Source organism: Rattus norvegicus, chromosome 18 (genome assembly GCF_021556685.1).
Source record: "Rattus norvegicus strain SHRSP/BbbUtx chromosome 18, alternate assembly SHRSP_T2T, whole genome shotgun sequence".
NCBI classification, from domain to species: Eukaryota; Metazoa; Chordata; class Mammalia; order Rodentia; family Muridae; genus Rattus; species Rattus norvegicus.
Window position 1 is genome coordinate 60664340 of NC_141551.1, and position 15661 is coordinate 60680000.

Consider the following 15661-nt stretch of genomic DNA (forward strand, 5'->3'; position numbering starts at 1 on the left):
ACATGCTCAGGGGCCCATTCCTCCAGCTATCGTAGCTGCTGCCAGGCCCAGCAAGAGAAGCAAGAAATGCTTCAGCAGTGAGGGGAAGGAAGCCTCCACTTGGCACCTCATCACCACCAAGTATTTACTTGAGTGCCTGGAGAAGAGAACGTGCCCTGTAGAGTCTGCATAGGGTACTAGAGTGTGAAACGATACCTTCTTGTTTGTACTTTACACAACTGTTGGCATTGTCAAATTACACTTCCAGTTAACTTTCTTGTACTACTGGCTTGGTGTAAGATTAACACTCACTCTCTCCATAGTAAAATTAAGTGCCTTAGCCTTCAGGAATTTTATTCCTTATCCACTAAGCTCCCAATATTGAATCAAGTAATGTAGTTAAAAATCCGTCTATTTTTACTGTTAAGACCACAACTACCGACTATCCAAGGAGACATGTAATCCATTTTTTTATCAGCCTGCGAATTGCCATTAAACTCTGTATATTCAGAGCCTGTGCATGCGTGGCACAACACAGGCGTTATTAAATGTACGATTTGTTTACGTAAGCGAACGAACGAGCAGATGAAGGAATTGACTATTATCCCAACCATGTATCTTAGGGTTTAGGAATCAGAAAGTTTAATAAGAGAGCAAAACACACAACTTTTTTTTTTTTTTTTTTTGGTTTTTGCTGATCTTATTAGCATGAAGTATTTATTGTGAAAGTAGATCCACGTTCACTGTCTGACAGGACAGTATAAATAGATGGGTAACCATTGTTCCACCTGACGTCACTCACGGGAAATAACAACGCAGATGACACTTCGGAGCCTCTGCACCACGCACTGCCACCAGTGATGAAAGCCTGCCTCTGGCAAACAGGAAATAGTTCTAATACCGTGTCTTGGCAGTCGCTCCGGTGTATAGACGCAACAGTAGCCAACGGGAGCTGGGCGAGCATCCGAAACCCTCGTTCTTCTTGTCGCTCTTGAAAATAGCATCCATACAGGGTAAAATGCTAGAGAAAGGACAGCTCCGAAAGGAACTCCTACTGTGCTTTCAGCAGTTTAGGGGGAAATTATCTTCTCCCAAATGAGACTTGAAGCAAATGGGCTATGGAAGAAAGCAATGGCCGGGGTTCTCTTTGATAGCATGCAGATGTTCGTGCAGGTGGCCAATTTTTGTTCTGTGTCATTTGCTCGAGAAGGTGGCATGCAGTTGTTTTGTTTTATTTTGTGTATATTTGTGTGTGTGTGTGTGTGTGTGTGTATCTATCTCTATATCTGTGTGTCTTTGTGGATTTGTATATATGTGTGCCCCCACAGGCCAGAAAAGGGTTATCAAACCCCTGCCCCCCAAGCCCCAGAGCTTGAGTTAGAGTCAGTTGTGAGCCACCCAACATGGGTGATGGAAGCTGAATTCAGGTCCTCTAGGAGAACAGCATGCTCTCCCTAGCCCCAGAGATGTCCAATGAGAAAGCCACTGTGAGGACCACTCTCTGAAAAAGGTGTACTGGGGTACCCTAAATCTAAGTGGCTTAATGGATGAGGTGTTTATCACTTAAGAAATTCTAGCACAGGTCACATTGGTTATGGGACCACAGCAGGAACCTAGGATCTCCAAACTGAGATTTGAGCCGATATTTGTTGGTGCCTACCTCTCATCCACTAGCCACAGTTAGTGATATGGCCTGCCTGACGGCAAGGAGGCTGGAAAGGGTGGGAATGAGCGAGGAGTGGAAGTTGGTGGGCGGAATTTGTATATTAAAGTCTACTAGCTTGAGGTATACTAATCCCTCACCACCATAGATGCAGCCTCAGAACCCACAATTGTCTAACCACATGTCCACTGGCTGTTTCCTATGTTCTAATCATGACCGAGGGTGGCTGATTCCCCCAGAACATCATTTACTGACATACCCAACGCTTAGGCTAGCACATTTGCCTGAGAAGGAAAATGTCAACCGGTCTTTACATTTCATATTTAATAAAAAAAATACAACTGATCTGTCAGATTCTAATACTGAAGAACAATGGGATGAAACTAAGCAAAAAGAGATTAGCCACTGATAATTGTTAGGAAGTAATAAAGAAATGGGAGGTCCCCCGTGAATATGGTAAACATTCGCCAAAACCGTGGATATGGTAAACATTTGCCAATAATTGTTAGTAGTGGTCAAGATAAAAACATAGTTGGTTTTCCCATCTCTTTTCTCTGTCCTGCCAATCACACCCTTTTGAACATTTTTGCTCGCTGAGAAAGAAGCCATCTTGCCTGGTAGAGTGGTACACACCTGTAGTCACAGCACCCCGGAGGCTAAAGCAGGAGAATATCCTGGGCTACACCATGAGATCCTGTCTCTAAAACAACAAACAGCAAGGCAGGGCATGACCAGTGTGAGAGGCTACATGAGGGAGTGATGTGGCCACTAGTTAGCCGTAACCCTCAGGTGGGAAAAGCCGAGCGAACAAACCAACCACACCCAAGGCATCCACAAGAGGTGCCCCATCCACACCCTTAAAGAATAGAGATTTGAGCATCAAGTTCACAAGTGTCAATGGGCTTCAACATAAAAAGCACACAAAATTCAACCGAATGTTTGCTCCAGAATCCAGATGACTTAAAGCTCCTCCTCCTCAGGCAAGCCAGCCCAGCCCTTAGTCTCCTGCTGTCAACACTGGCCTGTGTCTTCCCATTTCACTTTGCTGTTCAGATGTCTGGAGAGATCCCTCTCCCTGGGGGTGGTGCGCATGCGCGCGCGCGCGCACGCACACACACACACACACACACACACACACACACACACACTGTCAACTGTTAGTTTTTTGTTTCTTTTTATGACTTTGGCTTACTGGGAGCTCAAAGCGCCTTTGATATAGGATGGACCTAAAGTAATATTTTCCTTCAAAGTCATTTTCTGGTTTTTTCATTGATAATATTAAGTTGCTTAAGGACCAGGAAACAAGATTAATAGTTCAGAGAAACATGCAACAGTACAAGGAAAAAGACTGTTAATTGGGCAAATTTGATCGATGACTACCGTGCATGTACAGTAAGTGGATTGATATTTTTTTCACTTTGGGAATATTAGTAACATGGTGTGTGTGTGTGTGTGTGTGCGCGCGCGCGCGCGCGCGCGCGCACATGCATAGGCTTCTTCATCGAACCTGGAGCTTACCATTCCTGTAATGGCTGGCTAGTCCGTGAGCCCTGGGGATCCATCTGCCTGTCTTGACATACACCACCAGCCCAGCTCTGGGGTTACATGTATGATGCTGTTTTTATGTGCATGGCTGGGCCACCGGGTATCCAAACCCAGGTCCTAATGTTCATGCAGCAAACACCTTATCCACGGAGCCATCTGCCCACCTCCCAAGTCTCTGCATTGTTTCCTGACTGGAGGGTCATTGTGTCTAGTACAATTTTTCCATGAACATAACGTTAGAATTGATTTCTCTTCCCAGCCAGTTCAGTGCTGGTGTAATTAATGTACCATCCTAGCTGTCTTTGTGCTGTAAGGATACAGGTCTTTTAGTTGGGAAGTAATGAATTTCCCCTTTTAACAGTAAGACGATGTCCCCATGTACAAGCGCAGCCATCATTCTTCCACGTCCCTGTTGTTAAGAGGTGGCCTGGCCCGGTGACACCCCAGTTCTGCTGTGAGAGTCGACCATCCACACGCTCCGTCACATTCAACGATGATTCGTATCACCTAGTCTTTGCGAAGTACCTTTCTCGTATATTCAATGCTTGTTTTCCAGCGTGTCCCGATTTCTGAGTGAGGAAATTTTAACGTCAGGAGGTTTGTCTTCAGTATCACAGACCCCCCATTCTGCTCTGCCCTTTATGGTGGCAGGTAGGGAACCTCTCACGTGTGCACACAGAACTCAGGGTGAGTCAGTCTCTCGGAAATATGCTCTGTGCTGTCTGCTTCCTTTGTTCCTAAAATAAACTGAAGGATTCCCCTTCCCACCACCTCCTGGCAACTATTCCCCTACTTGGTTTAGATAGCCGAGATAAACGGGAAAAGGTCCCTGTAACCCCCCCCATGGGCTGCGTCTATTTGGTGTTTACTAATTTCCTAACTAAATCTTCGTGTTCTAGAGAAAGTCACCTCTGGGGTGGGAAGGAAATGCTTCCATTTGAAGCCTCCAAATCCGCTCCCTTTTTTTTTTTTAACCCAGCAGCTGTTCATGCAGCTTAGGCATTCTGAGGAAGTGGCTAAATAAAAGTGTAGCAGTTCCGAAATGGGCAGGCACCAGTGTCGTTTCAGCAGCTAGCAGCTGTGGAGATACGGTTTCTGTACCACGGGGACTTGCTTTTCTGGGCTAATCTCAGTGTTTCACACTTGGCGGATACTCCAGACCCTACTGGGCTCTGTTGTTGTTTGGATTTTGGAATGTGCACTTTGTCTGGTTAGTTTTAGTTCTGTTTTCCTTTTAGGTTTTGAGGCGGTAGATAGGTGTAAGCGGTGGAAGTGATTTTTTTTGCTTCTTAATATTTTCGTTCCGATTATATTTTCTTTCATGTGTTTGTCCCTGGCGTGTGTGTGTGTGTGTGCGCGCACACGTGCACACACTCGAGCATTCCTAAAAATGTGTGGGTTGCGTGTTGGAGCAGGTGTAAATACATTTGTTATCCTGCGGAGGCCCAAGGTTGAGCTGAAAGTCTTCCTCTTTTTCTGCCTGTCTTACTCATTGAAGCACGGGCATTAGACCCAACACATAGCTTGACATTATAGCTAGTCTAACGAGCCAGCTTGCTCTGGACAGCCCCCCTCTAGCCTTCTAAGCAGAATTGCAGGCAGGCCACCACACCCACCTGGCATTTGCATAGATTTTGAGACTCTAAATTCAGAGCCTCAGGCATGCTGCCTGTACAACAAGTCCTTTAACCTAGGCCACCTCCCCTGACCTTGTGTTCTGATTTAATTAATGATCGCCAGTGTGCAGACACATAAAATTAAACTATTGTAACAACAGTCCCCACAAATGCATTTGGATGACAAGTACACTTCTTTTTACTAGAGTTGAGAGGCGAGAGTATTATTAGGGTTCTCTGGGTGGAACAAAGGTAGAGAAATGTCACGTGTTCGTTCCACCTCCACACGTGTGCATTGTCTTCCCTGGTATGGTACACGTGTGACAACTGATGAAGGTGCATTAACACAAGGACTCATCATCATCCAAGTCCACAGTTGTTGTTAGGAGTGTTGTCAGCCTGTGTGATGGGACAAGGAGAAATCAGTCACTGTAAAATCTTACAGGTAGCCTGGATGTATTACTTAACTTTTTATTGCGGTGACCAACTACCTAACAGAACTCAAAGAGAGAGATTTTATTTTGCCTGGTGGTTTCAAATGGTTCAGTCCCTGGCTACCTGGTCTCATATTTGGGCAGAACATCCCAAGGGCACCAGCAATGTGTGGTGGCAGTAGTTCTTTTCTTCTTAGACAGGAAGTGACACTCATGAAGTTGCCAGGGCCACAACTTAAAAGCCCCCCAAGGACACCTCCCTGGACATTTCCTTCCTGAGGACTTCTCACTACTTCCTAATGCTGTTAGTATTACAGATTTCCAAGGGATTGATCCATTCATTGCTCGGAGCCCCTTTGATCTGCTCATTTGTGGAAATATCATCACAGACAGGCTCACCCCTTAGCTAGCAGTTCTTGACCTGTAGCAAAACTGCAGCTATAAATAGCAACAAAAATAACTTCATGGCCTGGAGTCACCACAACAGGAGGAACTGAGTTAAAGGGTCACAGCGTTAGGAGGGTTGAGAGCCACTGCTGTCGTTCATCCAACCTGGTTCACAGGTTACCCACCGTGACAGTTATGTTCTGATCCTTCTGGACGTCCCTCAGTTGACGTAGCCATTACCTACTGGAGGACATCTTGGCTATTTCCATGTTTTCATAGTTAGTTGTGATAAAACTGCTGTGAGCTTCAAGTAAATAATCAAATGAAGTTGTAACACTTCAGTATTGACAGCATCTCATTGACCGTGTAGTATCAGCAGGTGCAATTTAAAATGAGTTCATTATCTTATGAGGGTAGTGTAGCATTGTGTTTCTGGCTTATCTACAAATGGTGAAGAAAGACAAGGTTGAACAGATAATACATTAATACGTACACAAGCACTTACAGCTGTAACTGAGTCCTTGGGGCACATAAATTTAAAAGGAAATGGGGAATTAATTTTGAGAAGGGATCAACTGATAGGTCAAGAAAATTTCCAGGGTTTTGTTTTTGGTTTTTTTTGTTGTTGTTGTTGTTTTTTGTTTTTAATGTTTGCATGATGAGGTATCTTGACAGCAAGTGTCCTAACCCTGTGAACCATCGCACTGCCCTCAAAGTAGCATCCTTAATTCAATCATACCTGCAAACGCTGCCTTCCTGGGTTTACATTAGGACCAGAATCTTTGCAGGCCGTTACCTAGCTTCCCATTTTTCACAGTTGTGCTGTGGTTTTACAGAAGAAAAGCCAAAGTATCCCTGTTGGGGCCTGCAGGAGCCCATTGTGCCCACAAGGATGGGATAATTGCTAAGCACAATCAGCCAGAGAGACAGAGATGCATTAACTCTGTTTCTTACAACAACAACAACAACAATAACAACAACAACAACACACACACACACACACACACACACACACACACACACACACACACACACACACGAGTGTGTTGAGGATCCTGGAACCAGCAGCTTACCCCTTCAGTAAGTGTCTGAGCCCTAATGAAGACTGCTCTCTCTGCAATAGCTTTATGGAGGGAGTGGGGGGCTTACCAGATTCAGCCACTTCCCTTCCAATGCTGTGAATTTTTTTCCCTACAGTCCCTGAAGCCCCCTCAGAAAGCTTCCCCAAGAGCCCCCTGAAGTCCACTTCCCTGACTGAATTTAGTTACTATTCTTGCTGTGTCTCTGAAGATGCCATTGTCCACTCTCCTGCCGTCCCTTTCTCCAGTGAAATGCAGGTTCAAATTCTTGAAGGGAGGAAATTAAAAAGAGTGATGATTCCATGTTAACGGGCCTGGTTAGAATCACCAGAATAAATAACAGGGTGTAAGCAAGCTCAAGGCAGTCTGTGTCAGCAGCAACCTGTTAAAACGTGTCTCCAGTTGGTGGGGAACACGCCTTTAATCCCAACATTTGGGAGGCAGAGGCAAGTGGATCTCTGTGAGTTTGAGGCCAGCGTGGTCTACGGAGCAAGTTTCAGGACATCCATAGATACACAGAGAAACCCTGTCTCAGAAAACAGAACAATAACACAGAAAAGCTATGTGCACGATGTTGGACACTTGCTTGATCTGTCTTCATGAAAGTCATACATCCTAGTGTAGGCCATGAAAATACTGCTTAGAAAGAGGAAAGTTGTTAAGATTCCTTTTATGAGTTAAGAGGACCTAAGTTTCTCTTAGTTGTAATGTGGGACATTGGTACAATCCAGGGAGACTTGATGTCCAACTTCTTCAGGGACCATGATCATCTATTAGTCTGCAGGGAAGTAAAGAAGGACAAGATAAACTTGAAGTTGAACCCTGGATCTACATAATTGTCCCCACTCATTGTAGGGCGAGCTGCACACCGATACTTCAGTAACGGGACAGTGTATTCTAGATGTTTATAATGTGGCTTTGTAGATTATAGTTCACTCCTATATATCCTTAAATAAGGCACATTTATGGATCGGGTGAGCTTGATGGCTCCTTTTAGCACACTACCCTAAGTGTGCAAGCATTGTTCTGTCTGACCCCTTCCCTGTAGCACACGATGGCAAATTAAATGTTTCGTGGGATACCATTTCACCTTGGATATAGACCAAAGTCCTAAGTTACCTTTTATAATGACAGTGTCTCTCTGCATTTTCATCCCCCTGACATCTCAAATTGCAGAATTGCATATTTCCTCCGGGGAAAATAAATAAACAAATGGTTATGTTGCCCGGACTGTTGCTAACAGCATTTGGACACACGACTGAGGATTCCTGGGCAATCACAATGATGACCGTTGCCCTGTAAATGTTACCTTCAGTCGAATTACCTGAGTGATGAATGCACACAGCTGTGTCCATCTGTGTGCACGTGCATGTGTGTGAGACAGACAGAGAAAGGTTGAAAACACCTGTATCTGAACACAGTTTGACTTTGGTTGGCTTTTATTATCATGGTATCAACATTTCTACTTCATTAAAATTTTTGCTGTGATGCTGTCATGTGCCTTATGTGCATGACATGCTTATGTGCAGGACATACATGAGGAGATGAAAGGTCAAAGCCATATATTTCCTTCAGTGGTTGTCCACCTTCTTTTTTGAGACAGGGTCTCACTGAACCTGGTACTCACTGGTCAGCTACACTAGCTCACCACTCCCTACAGTCCTGGGGTGACAGGAGCACCCTGCCGTACCCACTATCTTATGGATACTAGGGATCCAAACTAGCTCCTTATGCTCACACAGCAAGTGCTTAGTGATCGAGCCTTTCCCAGGCCCTTTACATTAATTTCAAGATGGGAAAAGAGGAGGCTGGAGAGATGGCTCCGCGGTGAAGAGAGCCGGACCATCTTCCAGAGCACCCAGGTTCAGTTCCCAGCACCCACAAGGCGGGTCGCACTGTCTGTAACTAACATCGAAAGGGTCTGAACTCTCTTCTGGCCTCCATGGGCATCGGGTATGCACGTGGTGGAGAGATGGATATACCTGCAGGCAAAACACCCATCCTCACCAAAATAAATCTATTTTGAGTGGAAAAGAGGATTCTTCCCGCAGTGAGATGCAGATGGTCTGCATGTAATTATATCCGTAAGATACACATAACGCCTTCTTCCCCATGCCCTCTCACAGCACGCCCTGTGGTATAAGAAACACATCAGATGTCGGGGGGTGGAGGTTAGCGTCCACAGGACAACTTGACTCTGAGGCTAACCCCCACCCCCACCCCAGCCCCACAGCTTTGAAAGGCCCTCGTTTGTTTTCTTCAGGTGGGCAGATCAACTTAGCCACACATGGGGGGAAAATTAGAGATACAAGCCAGAAGCGAAGATGAGTGTTATTTTGTAAATAGGTAACTATCTCCTATCCCCGGCACTTTGGGAGAATAGAGAATACAGACAAGGCTTTCTGCTTCCCATACCAATGTAAGCACGGAAGGTCAGCTGTTTTCCGTTTTTCTCAGATAAAATTAAAAATGAGGCTCACATTTTTAATCTAGTCTCAACGTGTGCTTGCATGGTGTATGATCGGCTGTGTGTCCAATAACTGCTCTTAGAAAATAGTCACATATGTGCTAGTGTCCTGTTAAGATTTTTTTTCCAGAAAAAAAAATGCTCACACCACCACCACCACCACCACCACCACCACCACCACCACCACCACCACCACCACCACCACCCACTGTGGAATTGAAGCTTTTACAGAGTATCTTATGAGGCATGGAAAACTGATGCCGTTGGTATTTTCTAGAATGTTCTCACTCGCACATATGCCGTTGGTACCCTTCTCCCATTCATTTATTTGCAAGTGTGTGAGCACAGAGTGCATGGATTTATGGGTGTGCCCATGTCGGGCACACATGGGAAGATGCACACGTGCATATGGGCAAAGTCGGCCTCAGTTCTTTCCCTCCTTGCTCTCTGTTGATTGAGGAAGAGTCTCTGCTTCTAATCCAGAAGTCCCCTGCCAGCTTGCTCGGGGGACCTGCCATCTGCTGGCTCAGACCTGGGATTTCAGGTGGCTGTCATCCATGCCCCATATTGATGTAGGTTCTGGACATCCAGGCTCACTCTGGTCCCCACTTTTGTACCATAAGTGCTTTATCCATTGAGCCGTTTCCCCAGTTTCACCCTAACCCCCAATTATCTTCTAAAGAAAAAATTCAAAAGGCCATTCTGAAATCCCAAGAGAGCGCCCGCTATCCTAAATTTAGACCCAGTTCTGTAATCTTTCATCTTGATCCTTTCCTTACGTGACATCACGTCATTTATTTACTTTACAAGGGATAATTAGCTTTATAACATCTTGTTCCATAATTTAAGAAAAATAAACATTTTATTGTTTTCCCCCCACAGAATAGAATAGGGTTTCTCAAACTGAACATGCCGAACTCTCCTCTCAGTACACGAGGAGGTCTCTGACAGGAGACCAGACGAACTCACCCACAGGATTGCTGAAAATAGCGCTGTGCTTTCCAGTTGGCCAGCCCTGGCAGGAACTCGCTGCTCATCCTAGTTCCCAACAGTTAGTTTAAAACATTCACCGCATAGCTTCATCGCATTCAGTGTGAACTCGCCTGAGCTTTCGGGACACGGTTGTACGAAAGGTCTTCAGTCCCATTTTTCTAGATGAGAAACTTGGCCACGAGAAGCCCCAGAGCTAATGATTAACCAACTAGTCGATTCTTCAGCTGGGACCAGCACCTCAAGCTCAGAAAACAGTAGTTCTCAATCTGTGGGTGTCAACCTTTTGGTGTTGGTTAAATGACCCTTTCCCAGAAATAACCTAAGACCATCCACAAACACAGACACTTACATTATGATTCATAACAGTAGCAAAATTACAGTTACGAAGCAGCAACAAAAATAATTTTATGGTTGGGTCACAGCGTTAGAGTGGTTGAGAACCAGTACCTTAAGAGTTCTTTCCCTGTACCCATTACGGTGCCTGTGTGCCTAGACTTTCTATTTCTGGTGGGCAGTATTTACTTCCTTTTTCCTTGCTTTGAGCCATCAGTACAAGACACTCAGTGCAACAGAGGTGAGGTTCAGGGCTACGCAACATAGGTTGCAAAGTTTAAGTAGGAGATTCCTGTTATCGTTGGACACCCCCATCGGAGGCTTTGGTGACCTCCTCCTGGTGGGCATTCCAAACAGCCGACTGCACATACACTTACTGCAGTCACAAGTACTTGTCTGGTAGTCAACCGCAATTCTTAAGAAATAATTCAGGTGGGAGTAATTGAGCTTTTTCCCTCCAGGTTCATCCTGTATTTTGGGACATAACAAGCTTAGTGCTTAGCACACTCATTCTAGTTGTCCTTGGTAGCTTGATCATTGAAACCTGACAGGGACGTCCTTTCCCTGTGAGCCTTTTATTTCAAGCGTGCCCCAATCCCCTTACCCTTGTTCTTGGTCCTTCCTGGCTTTGATGGCAATACCACTGTGTGCTTCTGACTAGAGCTGACACAGATACGGGCTCCTTGTTTCAGGAACGGCTTTAGCTCTTGATTTGAACCACCTCAGTCAGGCAGGGAGCTCACCTTTGATAGCAGTCTCTCTGGGTTCCTGGCAGCCATTGGTGATCTGTCTCACCCTGTATTTTACCCTGGGGGCTTTGGGGCTGCTTGTTTACGTATTCTTGGACACAGAGGGAGATCATCTGGAAGAGGAAGATAGGCCGTTCTTCAAATAAGCAGACTTCAAATAAGTCTGTTTCCTGGTACAAACTAAAACACAAATGACTCTGGAGTTACAGAGTTCAAGTGTGAGCCTTGCCACCTTCGAGTATGGAAACTCTCCCTCTTCCTTTTTCCTTGGTGCTCCAAGAAGGGCTTGGGGTTACAGAAAAATGGAATCATAATGACCATCAGGAGTTTCACAGGGAATTGCCCCAAAATGTAATGGATTCCGTCCAGAGATCGTACAGCGCCCCCATCTGCTGAAGGAACATTTAACAGCGTCTGGAGACTTAATTGACCTAACAGATGAGCGGGTATGGTATCTAGTAGAAGCAGATGCTTGCACGCATCTACAAGACACAGACAGTCACCACCCCCTTTCCTACACACAGAAGACACTCAGCCAAAATGCTAATGGTGTCACCTACAGAAGTCCCTATTAGAATAGCAGTCGCTGAACCTAGGTGTCCCATTTAATAGCAAGTACTGTGCACAGTACCGCCATTTTTATCCTTGCTTTATGGATGGCATTGACCTTCGCTATAACAACTAGGAAACTTGCCTTTGCTTATGAATCTGGTCCCAGTAGATATAGGGCTTTGATGTCTGAAGTCCAAACTCTGCGCCCCAGAGGAAGTGAGCTCTCCACCACCGTAAGAATTAATAGGGCGGGCAGCCATTCCAGAGAGGCAGCTGGAGACATGACTCCTAAAATGTGCGTGAGTTTAACGACTGGAGTTCTCTCTTAAGGATCACATCCTCTGAGTCTATTTTAAAACAGGATTTGTCGTTTTGGTTCCTTAGCCAGGCAGATATCCCTTGGCCACAACAAGCAAAATCCCTGGGCTTTGTCTGTGCACCTGTGAGTCCTATTCCTATAAATACCTCAACCCTATTGGGCCAGCAGGATAGGCCTCCAAATCGGCAACCAAAATCACACCCCGCCCTTGTCTCCTCCACATTCCTGCCTGTAGTTATTTATAGCCGCATGTAGAAATGGATCCACCTATTTCTTGTTTGGGAGAATAACAGAGGTTGGAAGGGAATAGAAGCGGGGAAATTGAGCCTTCATACCAGTGTTTTCTCAACCTGCCTACTGCTGTAACCCTTTAATACACTCTCTCATGTTATGGTGAACACCAGCCATAAGTTATCTCATTGCTACTTCATAACTGTAATTTTGCTAATGTAATATAAATATATGATATGCAGGATATCTGATATGTGACCCCCACCCCCAAGGGGTCATGACCCACGGGTTGAGTACTGCTGCTTCATACTGTTCACGATCCATTGGTAAACCTCTCACTCCTGCAGTTTCCCAGGTACTTGCCAACTCTGGCCCCAGATAATTAAAAGCAAATGAGGGATTTTTGAAACCTGCTAGCCTCAGCCTCTGTCTGTCAGAGAGCTGATGTCTAAGCTGAGGAGTGTGCTATGAGCATAGAATAGCACAGTGACTGCAGTATAATGCCTGGCGTCCTACAGATACGGTGCTGTTCGAGAAAGATTGGAGGATGGCCACAGGTCCCAGGAGAGTCTAGAGAGCAACAAAGGGTCTTTACTCTGTGCCTGAAGTGACATCTACTACAGCCCCAAACTGTCTCTAGATCCGTGGAGGTCCTTAGTTGAAGTGGTTTCCTCTCAAGATACAAATGAACTAATATTCCCCAAAGCCTTGAGAATTTTCCTAAAGTCCTTTCACTCACACTGCGTGTGAAGAGGGGAAATCTCTCTTTCTCATGTTTCTTTCCTGACCTATGAGGAAGAAGTTCTAAACCTTCGTTGAGTTTTGAGGGAAACTTTTTAATTACCTCATTAATGGCCTGACTTGATGATGGATTTTTGTGCTTTTTAAACAGTGTTTCTGCTTAGCGGAACTCATAAAGAATTTGAAAGCTCACTTCTTACACATTTTTAAAGTTGACACTTGTAATTTGTCAGTAGTTCAGTAATTTAGTCCAGTAGTTGCAAAAGCTGCCTAACTCCATGTTGAATGATGCTTGTGTGTTTCAAACCTATTTCAGAAAGTACCCAGGATGCGGGGTAGTTTAGTCCCATGATTGCAGACACCGTTCGAATGGAGGAAAATATCTACCATGAATTGAGTCAGCAAAGCCATTCTTTGTGTTAAGCTAATTGACTATGTCGATCTTATTTTCCTGCAGAAGATTCCTGACTCCATCCTTTAAAGCAAATACAAAGAAAAATCAGATGGATGCAAAATTATTATTGTTCCATGAGGTTGTCACCTCAGTAAAACAGGGTGTTTTCTTTACTTCTCAACTTTAGTTCCCTCCCAACAGCCATATATTTTCCAGTTGGCCCTTCAGTTTCTCTTGTAGGTGGAATGGACTATGGTAAGAATCAGGGATAAGAAGGGATCCTTCTTCGGAAAGCCTGAGAAACGAGGCTCCAGAAAGCAGACGCTGTCCTGGGGCACATTGGTGATAGGGAACCTGACCCATGGGAGGATCTAGATGGTTTGGTTTGTGTCCTTAGCCAGGTGCCCCGGGAAATTTGTGTATGTCCCCGGGATATGCATGTTCCAGTTCAAAGAACTGTGGGCAAAGGGAGGGGTAAGAAAGATAATTTAAAATGACTTAGTTCGTTCCCTTTTTCAAGCTTTATAGTCTCCTCATCTCATACATGCAAGTTAGGAGAGGACAGACCCAGGAGAATGCTCATAACGAATCTGCTTCAGATTGTGTTCACTTGGAATTCACAGCCCTGGCACTGTTCTGTCAAGAGGCTGTGGAGTAGGTGATACAGCATGGTCAACTAGGGTTATCTGAGGAGGGGCTCACCTCAGGAAGGGGTTACCTCAGGAAGGGGGTTACCTGAGGAGGGGGTTACCTCAGGAAGGGGTTACCTGAGGAAGGGGTTACCTGAGGAGGGGGTTACCTGAGAAGGGGTTACCTCAGGAGAGGGTTACCTGAAGACAATAGTATTCCTCAAGACAATGAACTGTCAATGCCTAGCTAACTGGGTTAATGTCCTCCCGCTGCCCTCCTGCTCTGTAGCCCACAGAAGGCTTCTTACTCTTCTTAGGACAGTGCTGGCCCCTGTGAGTGAGCTACAAGGGAGCTCGCATTCCTTGCAGTCTTGAGGCTCTCCCCGGAGCTCAGCTGGACTCTCTCCCTTGCGAACTGATGGAGTCCACTGGCCAGAGATGTGATTGCAGCCAAAACATGACCAGTGGAGAAAAGAGACCTAGAAGGATCTACCTAGGATGCCAAAGCTCATATTACAAAGCTCGTTTCATAGAGCCCTGAGGAAAAGTGAATTGATGTCCTTGCATAAACCTCCGTGATTCTAACTTTGCATCCTCAGTCATGAAATACCCAAGGATGAATGAACACCCTGCACTCACTCACACTACCAGGCCGTACACGGTTTCTGGTTCGCAGTTCTCCATATTCGAAAACTATTGGCCAGCTGGAAAGCAAGACGGGCCATTGGCATCTCATGCTTTGACCTGTGAGGAAGTGCTTTTAGCATCAAGCGAGGTAATGAAGCAAAATAGTGAATGATACCAAGCCAGTCCTATGCTTTGTTCATGCTGCTTCCTGACCTGCATGGTTTATGCTCACCGTCTGACTTAATTACCCACGGTTATTCTAGTCTTTGGTACCGAAGCCAAGAGACAAGACCCAGAATTCTCCTTTCCCCCTTTTACACATCCAATATTTAAATTGGCTACCAAAAAAAAATTGTACTTTAAAACTTCCCAAGAGGATTTAGACCGGAACCCTGAGAAAATCATCCTAAAACAAAGGCAAAACGTACCTCAAAACTCTAAGTCACTAATTAGTCAGTCACCATGTGAACGAACCCAGCAACACGGTGTCATTTAGCCGTGAAGGCCAGCGTCAGGTGAGTGACTTTGTAACAGGTAGATCTTATGAGAATTTCGTCTTGTTTTCTGTGGGTTGTGAAGGGTTTTTTTTGGTTTGGGTTTTGTTTGTTTTGCTTTGTTAGGACGGTCAACAGTCTGATCTTGCTTTCCAAGGAGTTACTGTAAGTTACAAGGATGTAAGCATGGAGCTGACACTAATGCCTCAAGCTTTTCTGCACTGTGTTTCTCAAGGGAAAAAATATCTTTATAGAGAGTGTCTCTGCCCCCAGGAACCACATGCCGCTAGATAGTTGTGAAGCAGATGCTCCGGTTAACTGTGAAACCAGATCTTCCTCCAGAAGGGGACAGGATCCTTCTGCACAGTAGTAATACATTACAGTTATGAACAGTATGACAGATTATAGTTAGTGTTCCTTGGCCTTGCC

At 45.2% G+C, this 15661-nt stretch overlaps 1 protein-coding gene and 1 long non-coding RNA gene across 36 annotated transcripts in view; one reads left to right on the forward strand and one right to left on the reverse strand.

Annotated features, from left to right (window-relative positions):
• Nucleotides 1-15661, forward strand: part of Nedd4l (NEDD4 like E3 ubiquitin protein ligase) — a 332826-nt gene that overhangs the window by 228007 nt on the left and 89158 nt on the right.
• On the reverse strand, nt 4979-10345 carry LOC134482950 (uncharacterized). Its single transcript, XR_015642612.1, has 3 exons — nt 10140-10345; nt 5810-6065; nt 4979-5202 (listed from the first exon to the last, which is right to left on the reverse strand). It is a non-coding gene; the product is annotated as an uncharacterized LOC134482950 (long non-coding RNA).